The following is a 21,535-nucleotide window of genomic DNA, read 5'->3' on the forward strand; positions in this document are numbered from 1 at the left end:
AAAAAACAAAACATCCAATATTATCCCACATACATCAGATTACATGAGATGGCTACATACTCTCACATATTTTATTCTAGACTAATCTCTCTTCAAGACACTTTATTCAGTCTGAGAACAAACCTGATGTCACAGAGGAACAAAACGATGTTCAGAGCTTTTGACTTGTTGGATTTACTTCAGAAATTTTGATGCACAAAGCAGAGAAGAAACCAGATGTTGTAAGAAATCTAAAGATCGTAGCACTCCACCCCCAATCTAATTACTATCTTTCTGTCTTCACTTGTAACAACTGCAGCACAGACCATATTAAAAGGCTGGGGAGAATTACTTTCCATGTAATTAACATTGTTTTTCATTTGTGATTTTTGGCTCTCATGACACTTCCCAGCATGAGGGATGACTATAATATTTAAATCTGACAATAAATCTGTGTGTGTATACACAAAAAACATTGTGCTGATGTTGTTATACATTAAATTCAGTGGAGTATTAAAGGTATAGATATGTGAGAACAGAATTAGGCCCTGAAAGCTTTTAGTTGTAACAGTGTAAATCTTCAGTAACTCTGAAGTCATGTTATACTGAAGTCAGAGGAGTTTCTTGAGGCAACTGTGTAAATATGAATAACAGACTCTGGCCTCTTTTGTTTGAATTACGCCAATTTAGGGTTTAGTTTGGAAACACTTTGAGCTGGAGGTCTAAATTCCAGCTCAAGAAGACAGAGCCATGCCAGCTCTGATCAAGCTAGTATGATAAAAAAAAAAATAGTGTAGCCACAGCTACATGAAGGGCTAGCCATCCTGAGTACTTGCATAGTGCTTTGGAGAGGTATGTACTCAGGTCAGCTAGCTGACCTCCCACCACCATGGCTACACTCTATATCAGGGATGGGCAACCTTTGGCACACGGTCCACCAGGGTAAGCACCCTGGAGGGCCAGGCAGGTTTGTTTACCTGCCAGCACAACCCTCAGCCCGCGCCGCTTCCCGCAGCCCCTGTTGGCCTGGAGCGGCAAACTGTGGACAGTGGGAGCCACGATCGGCCGAATCTGCAGACGTGGCAGGTAAATAAACCAGCCTGGCCCACCAGGGTGCTTACCCTGGTGAGCCGCGTGCCAAAAGTTGCCGATCCCTGCTCTATATTGAGAATACTAGTTCCATCAAAGCCAGCAAGGGTATGTCTCCTGGAGCTGGACTTTAGGCCTCCAGCTCAAAGCAGAGACGTACCCTTACACTCAGCTAAATTTCCTTAGCTTCATGCCCACTTACTGAGACATGGCTCACTTTTGCATCTGGAATTACTTGCATGATGTAGGACCAGAAAGAAGGTTATTTGAGAATAAAGCAACTAGGAATACGTCAAAAGGTTGAACTTAAAATGAGGGTTTTGTCTTTCACCTGTGAAAGAAACAAAAATAAAACAAAACATTACCTCACCCACTATGTCTGTCTAATATCCTGGGACTGCTAAAACTATACTGCGTAAAAGAACAAGCAATCTGATGGCAAAATGTCTCCACATCATAGACCACTATGATGTTATTTCAGATGAAAGTGAACAAGAGATCAGTTAGGCGGACAGGACCAATGAAGAAAATGTACAGGTGTGAAATGGTGGCTCTTCATGAGGATAAAACTACTGAGAGCTATGTTAGCCCTTGATTGGTATGTGAAGCATTGGGGAGAGTATGGAAGGGTGAACTTCTTTAAATCCTCCATAATTTCCTAAACTAAGAATCCCAGCACTGCTAATAATAGAGTTTAGTGGAAAGGCTGTAGGAGTATGGAGTGTGCTACTAGAGCTCTGCTAATATGTATCTGAAAGTGTGCCTGGATTTACCTTCTGCTTGACAGTACAGGCTGCAGTGTTTGAATGTCAAGCATGACTGGAAAATGCTACCCACCTGCCCCAATGAGTGGGGAAACTTGATGGGGCTGGCTGTGAAGGGGGACAGTCTCAGCAGCAAGGGTGGGAATACTTGCTGAGGGACACAAGGTAATGTCTCTCCTGGAAGTCTCTGGTACCCATTGGCCAGCTGGGAGGGCCCCACCTCAGCTACCAGGATCCAAATTGGAGTGGGGGCCATGTGGAATCATTCAGCTCCATTCCAGCAGCCCCACCCTGAGCTAGGAATGGGGATCCATACTTACAGGCTCTGCACATCTAGATGATCACCCATTTGGGGGTAGGGAAGTAATATTTTCTCCAAGGGGCAAATTATTTTTTCCATCATTACTTGCAGCCAGTTTCTAGTGTGACTAAAAGGATAACAATGAATGGTTCCCAAAGGAGATGGGCCTTGGGCTCATAGGATCGGGTCAGACCTCATGGGCTGAGCTCCCCACCCTTCTGCACCTTCTGTCCTTGCAAGGGAGAGAGTAAGGAGAGCCTACCTCAAGTTATGGGTTATCTTGTAAGGTTATCTTGTAACTGCACTCGAACCAGTTAAATGCCTGGTAGAGTATGGATGGTGGTTGGGTAGAGCCCCTCCCCTATCCTGAAGTTTAATAAAAATTGCAATCTACCATTTAATTCCATGCATAATTCCCTCACTTCACCACTGTCTGCATCAAGTAAGAGGCATATTGTTCCAACACTTCAGGTCTGAGTCACGTAGGCTGTGTCATGACACCACAATTTTGCGGTGCAAAAGCATGCCAAAACCGGCTACAAACCCATCTTGGTTATCAGTTTCCATTGTATTGTGTTAATCCCCATATGATCTTATAATAATAAATAGAAATATTTAAATCTTACACTGCTTTTATCCATAGAGTGAAGTGCTGTACAAAAGATGGCAGCATTTCCATCTTACAGACGGGAAAACTCTTACAGAGATGAAGTAACTTCCTTTACATCTTACAGCAGGTGAATGGCAGAGTCAAACAGAACACAGGTCTCCTGATTCCCAGTCCAGTGGCCTAGCTGCTGAATCATGCTGTGATCACTTTGTTAAGTCTAGAAGTATGAGGTTTTTTTTAAAGATGAAACCAATTAACTTGCATTTCATAGTCTCAGTTTCTTCATGCACTGAAGTGATCCTTTGGTGCTTTGAAATTTCAGAAGCAATCAGAGTAAAAATTCCCTGTTGTACAACAAGAGGAATATTAATCACATACAACATTGATTAGTCTGTAGATCCAAAAGCAACTGGGGAATATCTAAAATCCACATATTAAAGAGTGCTGGATTCTAAATGTTGATCTCTTATTTAGCTAAAGTGCTATGTAAAAAACAATAAACGAGAGGCTCCTAAAACACTTAGGGCTGCAGTTATGCATGGTATATCTAACTGAAGATTACTATTAACTTGCACTCAAAATTCTTCCTTCTGATTATGAATCTTTTCAATAGTGTAACATCTTAGTGTTCAATGTGTACTCATTTAACTTATTTTTGTGTCCAACCATTCCCTTTCAGTGTGTATTTCTTGCACAACATATGAAGGAACCACATGGGCACAATGGGGCCCAAATAACTGTTTACTAATCATACACGACATGCAAGGTTTGTTCAAATTCATATAAATCCTGCTTTTCTGGTAAGATTCTGAGGGCCTCAGGAACACAGACATTGAGGGTCACTAAAAGGTTCACAAGCTACTTAAAGGTATATGACCCAATTCCTACAGAGGGTATCTGCAGACTAAACCTGAAGCCAGGTGGATCTGGAGACCTGATCTTTTGGGAAGATGACAGAATGAAAACACTACCATTGTACATATGATTAAAAATAGTGCATCTTCAGTTAGGACAGACATTGAAATAAATATAAACAATTTTAAGTGTACTGGCAAGGGTGTGTGCAGAGGTTTAACTTTGACCACTTGGGGAGGCACATTCTGTGTCCACGACCCCAGCAGGAGCTCACTCTGCCTTCTCCCATCCCGGGGTTGGAAGAGTTCTGTGCCCTGATGATTATTGGGGGGGCCCATCCTCCCCTACCCCCTTGCGCATGCCCCTGTGGCAACAAGTTATATATTTACACCTCCTGGAGAAATTAAGATATTAGGCAAGACCATAAATGAGGGTAAAAAGAGTGTCACAACATTTGCCTAACTTGAGTTAATGTGATGAGGATCCTAGAGATTTATTTTAAATAAAGATCATTTAAAAAAAATAGTCATGAACAAATGAGTGACTCCATCTCACTTTTCCCCACTTCTTTGATGTGACTTAGATTTATCCAAGAATTGTACAGGACCATGTTCTTCAGAATCTAAGTCTCTGTTTAACACTAGAAAACTAAATATAATGTCTCAGTTACTGAAAATAGTACTCCCACAGTAAAATTGAAAGACCAGTAAAGCCAGGGCCAAGAAACTTAACATTGGAATGTAGGGACAACAGTTTCAAAATAAAGCAATTCTTATTTCCACAGTGGGAGCAGATTACTATGAGATGTGTCCCAGCTTGTTTTGAAATCACTTATCCATTTGCTAGCCTTGGTTCCCCAAGGGGAACCTTATGGATATGGAAGCTGGGCCCTCTCATGCCAGGTAATGCATCAATTTGAGCTTTAGGGCTTTAAAGCACTTGTACATTGGTTGTGATGTCTTTTAAGTAGCTGAAAAGATAGCACTCTAGAGAATCTGTAAATGTTTAATAGATATTATACAGATTTTAAATCAGTGAGTTAATTGACCCAAGCAACAAATAGTTACCGTGTATCCCCTCAGTTATGTTGCAAGTCTGGCTAGATAATCATAATATTCCCTTCTGGCCTTAACATCTATGAATCTGCTGATCTGTAAACTTGTAGGACTAGCTTGTGCTTCTGATGCTCAATCACTACTCAAAATTATATAATGGAAGTATCAACTCCAAGTAACGTAAAAACAATGAGGAGTCTGGTGGCACCTTAAAGACTAACAGATTTATTTGGGCATAAGCTTTCATGGGTAAAAAGCCCACTTCTTCAGATGCATGGAGTGAATATTACAGATGCAGGCATAAATATACTGATACATGAAGAGAAGGGAGTTATCTTACAAGTGGAGAACCAGTGTTGACAGGGCCAGTTCAATCAGGGAGGATGTGGTCCACTTCCAATAATTGATGAGGAGGTGTCAATACCAAGAGAGGAAAAATTACTTTTGTAGTGAACCAGCCACTCCCAGTCCCTATTCAAGCCCAAATTAATGGTGTTAAATTTGCAAATGAATTGTAGCTCATCAGTTTCTCTTTGAAGTCTGTTTTTGAAGTTTTTTTGTTGAAGTATGGCTACTTTTAAATCTGTTTATAGAATGTCCAGGGAGATTGAAGTGCTCTCGTACTGGCTTTTGTATGTTACCATTCCTGATGTCCGATCTGTGTCCATTTATTCTTTTACGTAGAGACTGTCCATTTTGACCAATGTACATGGCAGAGGGGCATTGCTGGCACATGATAGCATATATCACATTAGTAGATGGGTAGGTGAATGAGCCCCAATGGTGTGGCTCATGTGGTTGGGTCCTCTGATGGTGTTGCTAGAGTAGATATGCAGAAAGAGTAGGCAACCAGGTTTGTTACAGGGATTGGTTCCTGGGTTAGTTTTTTCTGTGGTGTGGTGTGTAGTTGCTGGTGAGCACTTGCTACAGGCTGTGGAGCTGCCTTTAAGTGAGGACTGGCCTGCCTCTCAAAGTCTGAGAGTGAGGGATCGTTTTCCAGGATTGGTTGTAGATCATTGTTGATGTGCAGGAGAGGTTTTAGTTGGGGGCTGTATGTGATGGCCAGTGGTGTTCTGTTGTTTTCCTTGTTGGGCCTGTCCTGTAGTAGGTGACTTCTGGGTACCCATCTCGCTCTGTCAATCTGTTTCCTCACTTCCCCAGGTGGGTATTGTAGTTTTAAGAATGCTTGATAAAGATCTTGTAGGTGTTTTGTCTGTCTGAGGGATTGGAGCAAATTCAATTGTATCTTAGGGTTTGGTTGTAGACAATGGATCATGTGATGTGTTCTGGATGGAATCTGGAGGCATGTAGGTAAGTATAGCGGTCAGTAGGTGTCCGGTATAGGGTGGTGGTTGTGACCATCACTTATTTGCACTGTTGTGTCCAGGAAGTGGATCTCTTGTGTGGACTGTTCCAGGCTGAGGTTGATGGTGGGGTGGAAATTGTTAAAATCCAGATGAAATTCTTCAAGGGCTTCCTTCCCATGGGTCCATATGATGAAGACGTCATCAATGTAGTGCAAGTAGAGAAGGAGTGCTAGGGGATGAGAGCTGAGGATACGTTGTTCTAAGTCAGCCATAAAAATGTTGGCATACTGTCGGGCCATGCGGGTATCCATAGCAGTGCCACAGACTTGAAGGTATAAGTTGTCCCCAAATCTGAAACAAAGTTCAGCCACTAGGTGTGCTGTGACCTCATCAGGGATACTGTCCCTGACAGCTTGTAATGTGGAATATTGGTGTAAAGAGCTTCTACATCCATGGGTGGCCAGGATGGTGTTTTCAGGAAGATCACCAAAGCATAGTAGTTTCCTCAGGAAGTCAGTGGTGTCTCAAAGATAGTGAGGAGTGCTGGTAGTGTAGGGTCTGAGGAGAGAGTGCAAATAGCCAGATAATTCTGCTGTGAGAGTGCCAATGCCTGAGATGATGGGGCATCCAGGGTTTCCAGGTTTATGCTCTTGGGGAGCAGATAGAATACTCCTGGTTGGGGCTCTAGGGGTGTGTCTGTGTAGATTTGTTCCTGTGCTATAGCAGGGAGTCTCTTGAGCAGATGGTGTAGTTTCTTTTGGTGCTCCTCAGTGAGATCAGAGGATAGTGGCCTGTAGAATGTGGTGTTGGAGAGTTGCCTGGCAGCCTCCTGTTCATAATCTGACCTGTTCATGATGACTACAGCACCTCCTTTGTCAGCCCCTTTGATTATAATGCCAGAGTTGTTTCTATGGCTGAGGTTATGGGGCAAGTGATGCTGTTTGTTCACAATTTCAGCCTTTGCACATCTGCAGAAGCACTCTATGTAGAAGTCCAGTCTGTCATTTCAACCGTCAGGAGGAGTCCATGCAGAATTCTTCATCTTGTAGTGTTGGTAGGAGAGTTCCTGGGGGTCAGTGCACTGTTCAGTGGTGTGTTGAAAATATTCCTTGAGTCGGAGATGGCAAAAGATGGCAAAAGTAGGCTGCCAGATCACTGCAGAACTGCATCATGTTTGTGGGAGTTCGTGTCAGTATAACAATGCCTGTATTTGTAATTTTCACTCCATGCATCTGAAGTGGGGTTTTTTAACCCACGAAAGCTTATGCCCAAAAGAATCTGTTAGTCTTTAAGATGCCACCAGACTCCTCATTGTTTTTGTGGATACAGACTAACATGGCTACCCCTCTGATCCAAGTAATATGGCTCTATGAGTCTTAATTGTGGAAAGCAGCCCATGCCACAAAAACCATAATCCCTCCACTAAGGCACAATTGGGCACTTCAAATCTCACTTGGGAAGTCCCAAGGACTGAAACAGAAAATCTGTTTTCAATTACTATAATCCAATGAGTTAAAAATGACAGCTAACTTTTAAAAAGTTCCAGGGCATGGGTTGTGCCATTCTGTTACTCTGTAACTGAAAAATTCTTTAACTTACCAAAACCAAATAAATAAAACTAACCTGTGCTTCACACCAATCCTTAAGATACCACAGCTTAGATAAACATTTTAAAAATACATAAGAAGTTATTTTAAATGTTCTGAGAGACTATCAGACAACATGTCCTTTGTTAAGAGGATTTTGGTACAACTTCAAGCATAGTGCAAACTTCAAGGGTTATACAAACGAGTATGTACATAGATATCTATACACATTTTATAGCACCTTTCATCCCAAAGACTTCAGAATCTATGTATAGTACATGCAGCTTCACTGAAATGCAGTGCAACATATTGGATTCTGAAAGTTTTAAAGATGTAGAGACCATCAGGAGACAAAGAGGATTAAAAATTGTATGGGGGTGAGCCATAGGACCTAGGACAACACTAGAAAGAATTTCTTTCCTGTAATCCTTTTAAATAAGGGTCTGACTTTTATTTACTATAAGGCCCCCTTATGTAATGCAATGGGACCTTAACTGGATGTAAATGTATTTTGCATCCACTTTAATCCCCAGAGGGTGTAATGTAAAGCAGTCTCTGTGTAAATGAAAATGGATCCCACTAGAATTAAGGGCAACATATGCAGCTCATGAGTGTTCACCAATTCTTGGAATGAATCACACTCCCAAATAGCACAGACCTTAATATTCTATTTAGTTGTGTCCTCCCACAGCAGTTCCTTAAAGATCATAGATTATTAGGGTTGAAAGGGACCTCAGGAGATCTAGTCCAACCCCCTGCTCAAACCCTGGGTTTAGCAGGCCAACGCTCAAACCACTGAGCTATCCCTCCCCCCGGATGAAATGCTCCTGTCCTCACTTCCCCTCAGTGCAGGGGGAGATTTTCAAAGGCAATAGTGACTGTTAGACACCTAGCTGCTATTGGCTTTTAATAGGTGACTAAAGCCTAACTGCCATTTTTGGCTTTGAAAACTTCTTCAGAATCCCTGATTTGGGTCTGTGCAGCTCCTGAGATTTTATATGTTCATTGGTTGCTCTTTCCACTGCTGATCTGAAATATCCCTAAAGATTGTTTTTACCTTCAGGAGCACATCAGCACAGCTTCAGGTGGGTAGGCAATTCATGTAAAATACAGATTCTAGAGGCACTGCAGGCAGGCACTAAATAACAAACTAAATAAAGCTAAACTGTAGGGCTGAGATACTTGCATTTGATCTGGCAGGGATGGGAGATGGGGGTGAGGCGGAGGGCAAATTTAAATATTTCAAGGACAAAATAATCCAAGGCTGGGGGTAGGATTGCCTTCCCTGCCCAATAGAATCACACTTCTATCCATCTTTCTGAAACCTAAGAATAAATCTGTGACTGGCCTTTTCTCTAACATTCAGATAAAAGTGGGTTTCATCCCCTCAATTCTTAATACTCTCTCTCACAGGTCACAGTGATGAAGGTTTGCAGTAAGGCAGTGCCCTCCAAGTAACCTGTGAGGGCAGTCAAAATTCTCCAGCCCTTCAAGATTGTTTAAAACTGAGCCTCCATATTCAAGACAATACCCTTAACCCCAATACACCAACTGGCTTGAAATAATTGTGTTAGTATAGCAGTGATATATTAATTACAGGTACTCTAGAGAGGAAAATATTTATGAACAAGATCTGCTGTATAACTTTCATACTGGAAAGAATGCTACTCCTATTGACCTAAATGTCATAGGGAGTGCAGTGCAGCTTAAATACTGTATTTGTTGCTTCACATTCCCATGAGTTGAAAAGAAACTCAAAACATGTCATGATAGCGTAGTGGGCTCTTAGTTCTTTTTTCTGAGCAGAGACACAGGTGATGTCATTTGGCTTTACAAATCATTTCAAGTGGACTAGTATGGATAAATCATACTCAGCCCAAAGTGGACACTTTCAACCACGGAGTCCCATGGGTAGTGGTCACCCCACCCCACTGGACCACTGAGAATTTCACATACTAAACTGGTGGTTATCATCCTGTGGAGCACCATTCCTGGGCACTGCTACTTCTGTAAATAACATGTTAGTCAGCCACAAGATCTAACTAGCTGGTTTTAAACTGATGCCATTTCCTGGTAGCAACTCTCCCTCTTTGCACATATCTAGCACCTTTTGTCTAAAGATCTCAAAATAAAATGCACATAAATAACCATTTTCTTTTGATACCCATTATATTCTTATGCATCATGTAAAGTAAACCAGTCTTGTGGGAGAGACTAGCAAGTTAATTATTTGGCAACAGTTCAAAGGCTATTGTTTATACTAGAAACTTGATCCTACTTGGAAAAATAAAGGTGTGATTTCACACAGGATATTGTTCCAGATATAGACCTTTTCCTATCACATAACTTCTGATAATTCCACATTCTTATCTCTACTTTTTTAACTCTAAAGTAATGATTCACAAAGCAGATAGGAACTGCTTCAGAAGTCCAGGGCAGGTGAAACTGAAAAGTTTGAACTATCCGATCACACACATTACAAGGCAATTTAACATGCAAACACAATTTTCATGACATAAGGAAATATTTGACTTTTTGTGTCTTAATTCATAATCCTGCTCTAGCTGAAGTTATCTCCCACAGTTAGGATGTAAATTCAGCTTTTCTGGGGGAGAGGGGGAATCTTATTTAAAGAATCTTATTTGACATGGTTTAAAAAGTTATAGAATTTATGCTTTTTCTTGGGCTGGGTTGGTCTCTCTGGTTCAGTTCCACAAACTGAATAGGGATAAATCAACAAGGCCATAATACATTTATTATTCCTTACTTTTACAAGTACAGAAAGAACTAGATTACCTTGGCATTAACATGACATGTTGCTGAATTACTGGAAATGTAAAATTGCCAAGGTTTCTGAAAGGAATTCTTCACAGCCAAGGCTTGTTTTCCATTGTGGTTTGAATCATTGTCTCATTTTCTTTGAGGTTTTTACAGCTCATCTGTTTAGATACGACTGCACTTGCAAGTTTATGTTGCAGTCCTTTAATATTGCTAGCTAGATTATAGTTGTCATTGGTTTGAAAAAAACTAATTGTTAAGGTTCTTTTGTCTCAACTATTAAATAAATTAGAAGCAGTAAAAGAAGTATTACCCATATGAAAACTACACCCATCTATAGAATTAGACTTATGGAAGGAAAACACATCTGTCTGCTACAGTAGACTTTTGTAGAAATCTTCCACAAAATATGGCTTTGGATACTGTTTAAGAATCAATTATTTTTATAATAATTAAACACCAGTAAATAAAACAGCCTGCTCATATAGGACATTATCACTTTTACTGAACTGTTTGTTATATATTAATGTTCCATTCATTCTGTTAAAGATATTTCTTTGATCTTCAGCAAATTTCTCTCCCCTTTATCTTTGGGTAGAATAGTAAATCTGGTTAGATGTAGATGTGTGCTTAGGTATATTAGAGGAAATTCAATTTACAAATAATGTTTTATCAAAATCACCAGTCAAACATGGCCAACATTTAATCCATATCGTATCCCTACTAACTTGTACAGTTGGCCCTGTATCTACTTACACTCTCTGGGGTTGCTTTGAGTCTCATTATAACTGAGTCTCATTATAACCAATCCAGAGTGAGAGAGACAAGGTAAGGGAGGTACCCTTTTGGTGGAAGGGACAAGATTTTGAGCTTCAAAGAGCTCTTCCTCAGGTCTGAATGGGCTTTCTAATTATGGGCCATTCACATTTGCGGTCACTGCACTCCCTGTGATTTGGGACCACTGGAACTACTCACTATTGCTTCCCCTCCAAGGGAGCAGGATGCTGTAAAATGGGGTCGGGGGAAGTACCGTCTGCTCTAGCCCATGGATGAAACCAGCTGTGGAAGAAGCAGAACATGGAGAGATTGTGCCTTCCTGAAGTTGTCACCTCACTGCTCTTCCTGGGGGGATGTGTCTCCATGCTGTCCTCTCCACAGTCATGTCTGTAACTGTCCTGATGTAACCCTATAGCTTTACCACACAATACAGAGCAGAGGTTCCTTTACAATCAGCATTGTGTACTGTATAAATCTTTGGATGAATTCAGTACACAGGTTAAATAACAGGCATGAGAGAGCTCTAGTTCTCAAATGTTTGCCTATAATATTAGACATGTGATTTGAGAAATTTACAAAAGCTCAAAGATACTACAAAAAGGGGCACCGGCAGGGTGGCTTCTCACTTGCAGGCTTTCCCCCTCTGGAGTGCATTAATAGCATTTCACATACTTGACTCACTTGCAGCAATATGAAGACATTGACTTACTACTTCCCATTTTAAGGAGGTCAAGTAAGTGCAGAGAGGGTCTATTTCAAGCAGATCTGCCACCTTGTTTTCACTGCAGGGGACAGGCAGTACACTAGTCACAGTGAAAGAGGATCCTCACACACAAGATATTATAGAATTGGAGGAGTACATCCTGGCTACATTTTAAAATCCAGGACTCAAAGATGCCTTTGCCTACCTTTCTCCTGCCAGTGAAGCTGATTTATCATATGCCAGGAAGAGTCCCACAGATTATATCAGAGGTAAAAACAGATCATCCTCAACTAAAATTGTGGGGGAGGAGTGCAACCAAAACTTAATCACTAACTTCTGGTCAGCCTCAGGGCAATTCACTTATATAAGCAGTGCATTTTATTATCTTGTATGCACCAGTGCACTATAATCCTATCAGAGCACACCACAAGCATTGAGGTATGCAGCATCTACATGAAGGGCCTGGTGAGACTCTTAGCTATGTATGGCACAAGCCCATACCACCTCCCTCGCACTTCCCTCTCAGAAGGTTTGACTTAGGGTTGGTTTGTTGTTGATGCCAGGCCTATGAGATTTACAAGGCCCAAGTGTACCTCAGGCCACCACCAAAGCACAGTGCAGTAAAACCAGGTGGCAGGGTTTCCTGCTGCCCCATCCTTTTAATAGGCATTGAATGTCTTCAGGGTAACTAAGTGCAGCGCTGACTTACTGGGGCATGTGTGGCTTAATATAAGGAAGGTGGGAACAACCTTGGGGACAGGAAGTTAGGGTCTTGGACAGACTGGCTTTAAAGGAAAAGTGCTCTATTAACAGCAAAGTCTGACGAAAGGAGGTAGTCTGGGATAGAGTCTCTACAAGTGGACAATATCTGAGGTTTATGTATTGTTATTGAATTAACATTATTGTTAACAAAAAAAGTTAAAAGGTATTTCCTTTGCTTCTCCTCCCCCTACAAAGAAATCACTGAAAGTTTGCCACTTATCTCCCAAACACCAGAGCAGTTCAAAGCCACGTGTGTGGCTCAGTCACTTGTATATTTGTCTTTTTGCATTGCTCTATTATTGATTATGATTATTGTGTGTGTGCTTGTATATTAAGAGCTCCCCATTCCCACTGGCTTTAACAGCACAGCACTAGTGCTGTATTAAGGACTAATTGTTGCTCACATGAGTAAAGACTGTAAGATTGTTTAGAATTTTTCTGTTAAGGCAAGAAATGTTAACTACCCATTTTAAACGTGAATGTCTCTTCTACAGTTATGTTGTAGCTATGTTTGTCCCAGGATACTGAGAATCAAGGTGAGTGAGGTATTTTTTTTTTTTTATCAACTTGTTGGTGAACAAGACAAGCTTTCAAACTTACAGAAGTTTAGGTATGGGAAAGATACTCACTGTCACAGCTAAATACAAGATGGAACAGATAACTTACAAGCAGTTAACACATGGTTAAAGACCATTTAAGGTAAAGTGGCCAATTAATCCCTCTGCAGTCAAAGGACCAAAAAAGTGCTCATAAATCATAAATCTAATATCAAGTCTATGATTTTTAGTGTCTAGCAAAACTATGAACTTAAGATCCCCGTATCTTCTTTGGAAGGTGTGCAGGTTTTCTTTAAGGATGAGGTCAGAGGTCAGATATGGAGTTAATGTTTTGTAAGTGTTCACCCATAGGTGATATCTTGTTTTTTGTCTTATCACTATTCTGTGGGAGTCAATATGCTCTCAAATGAACTATCGCATTTCATCAGTGTAATTGATGTTGGGGCATTGAGTGTACTGGATGGGGTACATCGCATGTTGTGATAGGCATGTGTAGGACCGATGGATCCTGAAAGGTTTTTGTGTGTGGGTAGGTGGGAGGGGGGGATATTGCATCTGTTTTAGCAGGGTCTGGTGCTGCTTTGTGTTAGTGTCCTGGTCTGTGGGAGCTTATTTCTGAGTAAGAACTTAAAGGTTTTGGGGAGGCATGGTTTGAAGGCCAGAAGAGGGCACTCAGGAATGATTATTCAGGATACTGAGTATGGGTTGTAATTTAATGATACCCTGTATGTGTTCCAGTGGGGGGTGGTAGTCGACAACTAGGGATATGCAGTCAAAGGGTTTCTCCCCCCCCCCCCATATTGAACTATGTTCTGTTGAGGTATTTGGGGGGGGGGCTCTGTTTCATGATGTGATCTCCTTGTTTGGTGAAGCCACTTTTAAGTCTGTTAAGGTGTGTATCCTGCAGTTTCTCCTTGCAGTATGTTCTGTGGTATGAGTGCCTGGCTGTAGATAACAGATTTCTTGGTATGTTCGGAGTGAGTTTTGGATCAGTGAAAGTAAATGTGGTGATCTGTAGTTTTCTTGTGTATAGTTATCTGTAGGGTTCCATTGCTGAAGCTGATGGTGGTATCCAGGAAGTTGATGCAGGTGTGGGAGTGTTCTAGAAAGAGTTGGATGGAAGCATGGTGGTGGTGGAAGTTGTGGTGGAAATCTATGAGGGAGTTTAGGTCAGCTGCCTAGAGGATGAAAATATCACTGATGTAGATCATTGGGTTTTGTGGTGCATTTGTCCAGAAATTCTTCAAAGTTGCCTCTGAAGAGTTGCCATGTTGAGGAGCTATCCTAGTGCCCTTGGTCTGGACAAAGTGTTTGAATGTAAAATTGTTTTTAAGGGTGAGGATGAAATGGATGAGTTTGGCAATGGGTTTGGGGTGGATGCCTTGTTTTTTCGATATGAGACTGGCAACAATACTATGTTCAGGAGGGATGTTGAGGTATAGGGAGGCTATGGTGGCAAGGATGGTGTTCTGAGGGAGATTGCTAATGTTGCAGAGTTTCTAGAGGAAGTCCCCAGTGACCTGAGGGAAACTAGCCCTTTATGTGGTGAGTGCTTTGAGGATGATTTCTAAGAGTACTAATGTTCCTTCTGTAGGAATGTCATGGGCAGATATGATTGGTCTGCCTGGGTTCCCTTGTTTGTGTATCATAGGAAGCATGTAGAAGTCCCTGGAGTGGGTTTGTGTGGGGATGAGGTTGTAGAGGTTTCTCTTGAAGCTTTTCTGGAGAAGGATTTGATATCCTTAAATTCTTGGATGAATTGTGGTCTGGTGTGTTGAAGTTCTTTATAGCAGGTGGTGTTGGGGAATTGTGGGTTGGCCTTGTTAACTTAGTCATCACTGTTGAGGACCTCAGTGGTACCCCCTTTGTCTGCTGGCTTTTTTTTTTTTTTGCAACTGTGTTGCAAGTCTGAAGACATAATTGAAAATAACCCTTTAAATAAAAACCTAGAGCTAAATTACTTTTAAATAACTAGGGTTATTTAAAAGTAATTTAAGTCCCCAGTACACAAATGGGTACATGCAGGAATGTATGTGTAAATTATAGGGACTTATTTACATTCAAATACAGTGCACATCTGTTACAGCTTGTGACAAAAAAAATTTCCATATCCATAAATACAGAACACATGAAGGCAACATGATGACTTTCCACACATATTTTGGAAAATCTGAGCTATTTAAATTTGTTTCCATTAGTTCACCTGCTTTATTGGCAAAATTCAATTTTCTTCCTTTAGGAGATATTATATGCTTATGATAGCCTTCATTTAAGATACTGAATTAACTTATTTGTCATTTCTATATTGCTTACCACTTTTGCAGGTAACATCAATGAGAGAATATTAAAAAAATAAAGACTCCACTCATGCTGGGAGGCATGAATACAATGAAAGCTATTGTGACCATGATTGTTGCTATAAAAAAATAGCAAGCTGGCCAATGGGAAAGATGACTAACCCAGAAACCAAATGATGTGAGTTAGGTGCCTAGACACCTAGTGGGATTTTTCAAGAGTGCCTATCTGCATCTTTAGATGCCTAAATACTTTTAAAATTTGGCCTTAGGCACTTTTGGAAATTTCACTCAGTACATCTAGGTCAAAGGCTAGCAGTTACCCATGACAACTGCATCAATTCTGTGAACATGAGGCTGTGAAGTCTCATATATGGAAAATCCATGAAGATAACTAATTGCACTTCTTGGGTTGTAGACTTTTTCCCCTTTGGTGGGGAGAGAAGGCTTGCTCAGACATCTGGCCACTGACATTCCTACTGCAGTGCCTGAAGGTTTTTTTTTTTTTCTTAACAGCTGAGAGATGGTAGAGCTTATCTGAACAAGCAGAGAAGGCAAATTTAGGGCTCCCCGGGTGCTAAGATATTGACTGAAAGATGGAAGAATATAACAATCAGCTGTCTTTTCTTCAGCAATAAGGGGAAGTTCTATTGAAGCAATGAGCAAAGAGGCAGGTTTTTCTCTAAACAGCTTTGTCCTATTTAAGCTGAACTATTCCAATCTGAGGAGTTAAAATTTTCCTCTGGGATTTTGGTGGGAACAAGGTGGGGTTTTTCCTGAGTGTCATCAACAGGATTGGTGGACTAGAAGGGCTGTGGGGGAGAAGTGCTCAGGGGAGGGAACAGGAACCAGGAGGTCTGGGGAGTGTTCCCAAGGGAGACAGCTCTTTGTGGCTTTCTGAGACTCTGAACAACTCCCTGATCTGAAGAAGATTGAGCTAATGGAAACAGACTGACTCTTGGGTGGTGGAGTAACAAGTATTCTTAAAATAATTAGACTAGCTAATACACCTAAGTGGAAGAGACGGGTTTTGAAGGAGAAGCTTGAAATCTTGATGTTATAAAGCCTTTGTGCAGAGAGACCAAGCCATTAGTTAAGGATGGTGGAAGCATTTGCTTCAACAAAAGATCCTGAGGTTTTTTCCCGTTTTTCTGTAGACATGGTGCATTCAACACAATTTGATTTTAAGCAGCTAGTGGCTGAATGCCAAAGTGTAAAACTTATCTTTGATATGGTCCTCCATCACTGTTCAGAGTCCTCCAGGTACCCCAACAAAGACTCAATAGGTGTTAGCTATAGTGACTCTGCATGATAAACACTTCTTGCCCATCTTTCTTCGTTCATCCACACTCTGATTCATGAGCCACAAATCTTCTTTTCAGTTGGAAAGGAGAGAGTGTAATCTTATAAGACTGTGGGCTCTTTGGGGCAGAGACTGTCTCTTACTAGTTGTTTGTGCTGCAGTTAGAACATGATTGTAATACACTGATACCCAGAGGGCCCAAACAATCAATAAATGCCAATGTTTGCTTCCGTAGCTGCAACAAGGCAAAGCAAGAACTAGGGCAATTGGCATGAGTAGGAACCAAAGCTCTCAGTAACAATACTTTTGTGCTGCCCATCACTCATGCACTGAAGTGGCTGGTGCAAGAGTTCCAGAAAGGTAAATGCTCATAGTATCCATAGAACAATGTACAGCATGGCTCACAGACATCAATTTTTTTCTCATGGGGTTGACTTACTTTTATTGTAAGGCTTCTAAAGTGATTCATGGTAGAACCCTCCCTGTACTGCCTACAGTGTTTTGATCTTAGCTACCTACAGTAGCCGCTTTAGTTCAGCTGTTTCAATTAGTTAGGCCGTTACAAACATACTTATTTTGCCACCTCTTCCTACTTCACTCTCATGCAAATGCCTACGCTATTGTAATTCAGCAACTCTCAGCTTGAAAAACCCTAAAACAAAGCCTAGCAGTGCCACTTCAATGAATAATTCATAGGGTTTTTACCCAGTTTGCCAGTTTTCAACCTCTGCCCACATAGCATATTGTTACATAGTGATTCAGCTTCACTGGAGCCCTGCAAAACCAGAAGTGAAAACACTGTTTATATTATTACTGATTAAAGATTAATAACTAGATTACACTATGACAAGAATTAACTTTTGAAATAAGGCACAAGCAATACTATTTAGATGACAATCACAGGACTATTGCTTGAATGTCAGATGTTGATTTAGATGTACATAAAACCTTTGGTCTGCCCTGTGACAGCAACAAACTTTTTTTAATGTTATCTTACTGTCACATTTCATTTTACGGAGAGAATCTTCAGAAATAAACAAACTGCTCCATGGTTTAAAGCAGGGGTCGGCAACCTTTCAGAAGTGGTGTGCCGAGTCTTCATTTATTCACTCTAATTTAAGGTTTCGTGTGCCAGTAATACATTTTAATGTTTTTAGAAGATCTCTTTCTATAAGTCTATAATATATAACTAAACTATTGTTGTATGTAAAGTAAATAAGGTTTTTAAAATGTTTAAGAAGCTTCATTTACAATTAAATTAAAATGCAGAGCTCCCTGACCAGTGGCCAGGACCCAGGCAGTGTGAATGCCACTGAAAATCAGTTTGCGTGCTGCCTTTGGCATGTGTGCCATAGGTTGCCTACCCCTAGTTTAAAGGATTACATGGGGGGAGGGGTATTTATATTAAGTAAAGCAAGAAGGGAACTATGGATGATTGTCAAAGTACAGTAGGATTTTTTGTTTAAAGACAATTACATAACCCCCTACAATAAATATCTTTAGAAGCAGCTCAATTACAATATTTAAAGTAAGGCTAAATGTTAGGGAATAACAATGTGTCCAAACAAAAATAGTACTAGTTGATACTTTCTTCCCTCAGTGGTTCTTACTATTCACCATGTTCGTCATTTCCTATTTGTATAGTTATAGCACTGAGGGGACCTAATAAGGACTAAGCACTGTACAAGTACCTAGAAACTAAGCCTTCTCCAAAGAGTTTATTTATTTACCCTTCTTATGTTCGTACCTGCATTATTTTTCTCCTTCCCTCACCTTTTTTTAATACTGTCTCCCATACATGCCCTGCTCCCTCTGTTCTTTACCTCCCTTAGTTTCAAAGCCTACGTTATTTCTAATTCCTGCCTGTATCCCCTCTCTTGCAATAACAAAGCCAGAGGGCTCTCAGTCCCATGCTTACTGAGAAGCAGGCTAGGAGCCATTGCTGCAGTGGTGGTGGTGTTGCAACTTGCATATCACTGCTGTAAGTGAAATCAGGGTTGACTTCTGTTCTTGTGCTGATCAACTGAGAAACAGTACATAATCTGGAGCAGGGAAATGGTTGAGACATAGCTCCTGAAGCCATTGCTGTGTGAATTGCACACGGTCACAGGGATTAGAGCAGATGATGGGAAGTATTGGAGACTGACCAGATGTCCCAGCATTTTAATCCAAGATAAGACACACTCCTAATTTTGACAAAGCCAGCAGGAACATCATAGAAACCTTGCCATCTATCATTTTACCAGTGACTAAATATTGTAATGTTTAGTGTAGATCAGGGGCGGGTAAACTTTTTTTTTGGCTTCAGGACTGCATCAGGTTTCGTAAATTTGTATGGAGGGCCAGTTAGGGGAGGAAGTCGAAGCCCAGCCCCCGCCTCCTATCTGCCTCCCCCCGGGGACTCCTGCCCCATCCAACCCCCGCCCCCCATTTTTTGATGGCCCCTTTGGGACCCCTGCCCCATCCACACACCCCTGTCCCCTGACTGCCCCCAGACACCTGCCACCCCATCCAACCCCTCCTCTCATTCCTGACAGCCCCCGGGAACACCTGCTCCATCCAACCACCCCTTCTTCCTGTCCCCTGACTGCCCCCAGAACCCATTCCTCTGACTGCCCTCTGCTGCCCCATCCAACTCCCCCTCCTTCCTGACTGCCCCCCTCCTGGGACCCCTGCCCCCATTCAACCTCATTTCCCCCCAACCACCATCCACACCCCTGCCCCCTGACCAGCCCAAATTCCCCTTCCCTCTATCCAACCCGCCCCTGCTCCCTGTCTCCTTACCACACTGCCTGGAGCACCGGTGGCTGGCGGTGCTACAGCCGCGCTGCCTGGCTGGAGCTGGGCCATGCCACCGCTGCCACCGCGCAACACAGAGCACTGGGTCAGGCTGGGCTCTGCAGCTGTGCTGCCCCTGGAGCTCACAGCCCCACTGCCCAGAGCATTGCGCTGGCGGCAGAGTGAGCGAGCTGAGGCTGCGGGGGAGGGAGAACAGCAGGGGAGGGGCTGGGGGCGAGCGTCCCGAGGCAGGAGCTCAAGGACCAGGCAGGAGAGTCCTGCAGGCCAGATGTGGCCCATGGGCCGTAGTTTGCCCACCCCTGGTGTAGACAGCACCTCCACTATTACATGGAGATATATAATATATATGTTAGTGTTAAATTGTTGTCTGTTGTTAATCTGACTTGGCAGGGCTTAGTAGGCTCTTCAGTCTTATTTCTGTGGACAGGAGTTGGTACTTGTAGTTTCCCAATAAATCAGTGATTCTATACATATTACAAATGTTATATTTGTGTCTATGCTTTCATGTTACTCATATCTCTCCTAAAAACTTACTATTGCTGTGATGGATGGCTACAACTTGTAAATTTGTAATGAAACTGAAAAACCATCACAATATTTCTTCCTGCAGCTTTCCAAGTGAAGCCTGTTTTCTTTGGGTCTGTTTATTGTCCAATGCAGGATATAGAAATGCCCATCAGTGCAAAGTGGATGCAAAATACTGCCATTCAAAGTTACTTACACTAAAACAGATGGCTGGTGCAACTTTGAAAACATGCATAATGCAAAAACTCACTAGTTCTTATCCTGTATGCAATATATTATAGTATAAACAACTCTGATGATCTGTTGGCTAGAGCCTGAAAATCCTATTTGTGCTGATAACAGTCTTTGCTCAGAATACCATGTATCCCTCCTGCTAGGTGGGCCCCCGCTCCCAAAAACCAGACCTGGACCAACAACCATCTATTGGGCCCAATCCTGCTCAAGCAACCCACCACTGACTTCACAAGAGTTGCAGGATGGAAATGAGAGTATAATTTAGCCCATTAGAACTATTTAATATTATGCGTGGTGCCTAATGATTAAGGTTTTCCTGTTTTTTTACTTTAAGCATCTCATTCTTTAAGCATCAAGCATATAAATAAAGCTCATGTTTCCCTGTATCATATTTTTACTTGCATCTAATTAAAGGCTGATTATTTCTACAATGGGTTTTCAGTTATGCCAATAGCTAATCCAAGAATTTTTCTTCAATGTTTATAGTTCTGAATACAAATATATTGAAAATAAGTGGAATAAATGCAACTAAGACAAGATATACGCTATCAGCACATTAATATGCATAATCCCACACCCTAGTAACACTGAGGTTGAGATCTAAGCTAGGAGAATCTGACATTTTATCCTTAATATCTCATAGTACAGTAGTATATTTTCCAAATTTGGCCTAGGTATAAGTCTTTGAAAAAATTTCAGGTCACACATGCTCAGTAAAGACTTAGAGTATGGCAGCTAAATTTTCTGAATATTCAGTTTGCACTGAGCATGCTCCATCCCCTCACACATCTTTAAGTGTCAACTAGACTGCACATGCACAACCCCCACCAAGAGAGACCCAGCATGCACCATGCAGGGCTGCAGAGATGGAACAGGATTTTCCTGCAATTGATTCTCCTTGCTATTGAGGCCTGGCAGAGTGAGAGCGGATGAGAAGCTGAGGGGGTGGAGCATGGAAGATGGACTGGCTGGGCAAGGAGACAGACTCAATGAGCTGGGGGTAGGTGGAGGGAAAGTCTCAGTAAAGGGAGACTGGGACTGGAAGTCAAGGTGGGGGAGAAGAATGGGATGAGATGGCCAAGAGTGTGCAGACTTTTCCTGGAAAAGGGAGATGGGAAAGAGACTGGGACAATAAGGCAGGGAGTTGATTGCAGGGAGAGACAGAAATGCCCCAAGGTCAAGCTCTAGGAGACAGGGAAAGATCAGGTCGGGGTCAAAGAGTTTGTGACCACTAGAACCTGCTACCCCTCCAAACTT

The 21,535-nt window shown here is 41.8% G+C and overlaps 1 protein-coding gene across 1 annotated transcript in view; it reads right to left on the reverse strand.

The window, feature by feature from the left end:
* Window positions 1-2,906: 2,906 nt before the first annotated feature.
* Window positions 2,907-21,535, reverse strand: part of PDGFC (platelet derived growth factor C) — a 251,718-nt gene continuing 233,089 nt past the window's right edge. Inside the window, exon 7 of the mRNA XM_039542360.1 lies at window positions 2,907-3,087. The gene's annotated coding sequence lies outside the window, so the exon portion shown is untranslated. The remainder of the gene's footprint in view (window positions 3,088-21,535) is intronic.

Source organism: Mauremys reevesii, linkage group 5 (genome assembly GCF_016161935.1).
Source record: "Mauremys reevesii isolate NIE-2019 linkage group 5, ASM1616193v1, whole genome shotgun sequence".
NCBI classification, from domain to species: Eukaryota; Metazoa; Chordata; order Testudines; family Geoemydidae; genus Mauremys; species Mauremys reevesii.